Source organism: Rhinopithecus roxellana, chromosome 7 (assembly GCF_007565055.1).
Source record: "Rhinopithecus roxellana isolate Shanxi Qingling chromosome 7, ASM756505v1, whole genome shotgun sequence".
Lineage (NCBI taxonomy): Eukaryota > Metazoa > Chordata > Mammalia > Primates > Cercopithecidae > Rhinopithecus > Rhinopithecus roxellana.
This window is the reverse complement of record NC_044555.1, coordinates 50,032,573-50,034,899: the sequence shown is the minus strand read 5'-3', so window position 1 is coordinate 50,034,899 and position 2,327 is coordinate 50,032,573.

Sequence of the window (2,327 nt, the reverse complement as noted above, 5' to 3'; positions counted from 1 at the left end):
CTCTACTTAAAAATACAAAAAACTAGCCGGGCGACGAGGCGGGCGCCTGTAGTCCCAGCTACTTGGGAGGCTGAGACAGGAGAATGGCGTAAACCCGGGAGGCGGAGCTTGCAGTGAGCTGAGATCCGGCCACTGCACTCCAGCCTGGGTGGCAGAGCAAGACTCAGTCTCAAAAAAAAATAAATAAATAAAAAAAATAAACACACCTGTTTTGTTTTTCTTAAGTTCAATGTACTTTTGTAGAATTTTGTAAAATAAATGTGTTCGTATCATAATTTAGAATTTATAGCCAAGGATCCTCAAAACAGAAGTTTCATCTTAGGATAATGCTTGATATATCTAAGAAAAAGTCCAGTAACAGAGAAGAAATGTCTCATCAGTTTTAGTGTTTTCGATATTAGGGAAAGGTAATAAAAAAACAGGTAAAATGTATAAAAACAGACCTGATCAACATCATAGGAGATAAATATTCATTATATAGCATAGGATATTATTACTTGAATGTTCTCAGGGAGGCAGCAAGTCAGGAGGCCTAGGTTCTAGTCCTAGTTCCATCATTTACCAACTGTGTGACCTTACTTCACCTCTTAGCCTTGTTCTCCTCACTAGTAGTAGGAAAGTAACACCTACCCTGCCTACCTCACAGGGCTGTTGTGAGGGTTCAATTGGTATATGTGAAAATTCTTTCAAAACTGTAAAATACTATATGATTATAAGAAATTATTGTATTTGTTCCAAGGTTATTAATAAAAATTTGAGCTTATCAGTGCTCTTTCATTTTTTACTTAAAGGATTCAAGGGAGATAACAAAGCCCAGTAATTCTCATGGCCAAAAGCCATTAAGACTTGTTTAACAGTTAATTATATATCAGAAAATCACTTGCTTTTATCTGGAATCAGCATGTGACACATCATAGTGAAGCAAATTGAAAATGAGTAAAAGAATATGCATTTAAATCTGTTGTCCTTCAGGTTCTAGGTGGAATTTTTTAAAAATATGTGCTGATGGTAAATGGGGTGAGGACACTGTTACCTCTAGTTCTTCCTTTTATGGGTAGCAAACAAGTGTCTATAATCTAAGTATGAATATAGGAATATAGCCAGCATGGGGCAGGGGGAGAATGAAAGATACGATGCACACTATGGTCTAAGGGATCCAAAGTGACAGGGAATACTCAAGAGGCAGGAAAGAAAACACTAATCAGAACTACAGAAGAGCAGGTATGCCACCGTTTACATTTTAATATATTTATATACAGATAAACACACATGGTATGCTCTTTATGCAGTCTCACTCTGTTGCCCAGGCTGGAGTGCAGTGGCCCATCTCAGCTCACTGCAATCTCCACCTCCCGGGTTCACGCCATTCTCCTGCCTCAGCCTCCCGAGTAGCTGGGACTACAGGCGCCCACCATCACGCCCGGCTAATTTTTTGTATTTTTAGTAGAGACGGGGTTTCACCATGTTAGCCAGGATGGTCTCGATCTCCTGACCTCGTGACCCACCCACCTCGGCCTCCCAAAGTGTTGGGATTACAGGTGTGAGCCACCGCGCCCAGCCTCTTTATGTATATTAAGTAGCCTTAGATTGAAGGAAACTGGTCTTCCAGAGGTTGCTTCTGGGGAGGGAAACTGGTAGGTAGGGGAATGAGGAAGGTGTCTTCATTGTATACTCCTTTTTGATCATGTGTAAACCCCTGTGCTAGAGGGAAATTTTGGAAATGAAGAAGAAAACAGGAAAACACTGAGCTAAAGAACCAATTTTTTCACTTACGACATGGGGATTATTTTTTTTTCTGCATATAAACACACACATATACATAGTCTAGGGTTAAAGGTGAATTTACAACTTAAAAGCATATACCTTTGCAATATTTTACCAATAATTCATAATTCCAAATTAGAAAGCACATTCTTATACTGTTTTGTGGGGTTTTTGTTATGAGGCAGTCTCGCTCTGTCACCCAAGAAGGAGTGCAGTAGTGTGATCTCGGCTTACTGCAACCTCCACCTCCTGGGTTCAAGTGATTCTCCTGCCTCAGCCTTCCCAATAGCTGGGACTAGAGGCACCCGCCACCACACCCGGCTAATTTTTGTATTTTTGGTAGAAACGGGTTTTCACCATGTTAGCCAGACTGGTCCCAAACTCCTGACCTCAAGTGATCTGCCCGCCTCAGCCTCCCAAAGTCCTGGGATTACAGGTATAAGCCACCATGCCCCGCCCCTTACGCTGTTCTAGCTTATATGCACACAAGTTATCTACTATCTTCTTTGGCTAGGTTAAAAATTCCTTCGGAACATAAATGCTATCTTATATTCCCTCTATCA